Consider the following 395-nt stretch of genomic DNA (forward strand, 5'->3'; position numbering starts at 1 on the left):
CATGTTGCTAATAATAGAATACTGAAAGCAACCCAAAATATTACAGCAAATTGTGTTACTAATAACAGCGTATCAAATTATCACAGTCTGTTATCACAAACTTGCGAAAAATTGTTTACGATGCGCCAACAGTTACGAGAGAAGGTCATATCATCTCACTTAGCTCCTTCCTTAGCATACAGAATCCACGTCTGATGCGTGGCTTTCGAGGGCATTACCTTTAAGAAACATTCATTCATTATCGAAATGAAAAATGCCATTTCCAGTGAGTGGATGTCAACAAAGCATAACGTTACGATGGTATAATGTCACAATATTGTATTCCGTGCACAAAATCTTGTCTCTTACTTTAAATATCTTTGAATAAATGTATGAAGAAACGTACCATTTTTTTC

The sequence above is a fragment of the Penaeus monodon genome, chromosome 20, assembly GCF_015228065.2.
Source record: "Penaeus monodon isolate SGIC_2016 chromosome 20, NSTDA_Pmon_1, whole genome shotgun sequence".
Classification (NCBI taxonomy): Eukaryota; Metazoa; Arthropoda; class Malacostraca; order Decapoda; family Penaeidae; genus Penaeus; species Penaeus monodon.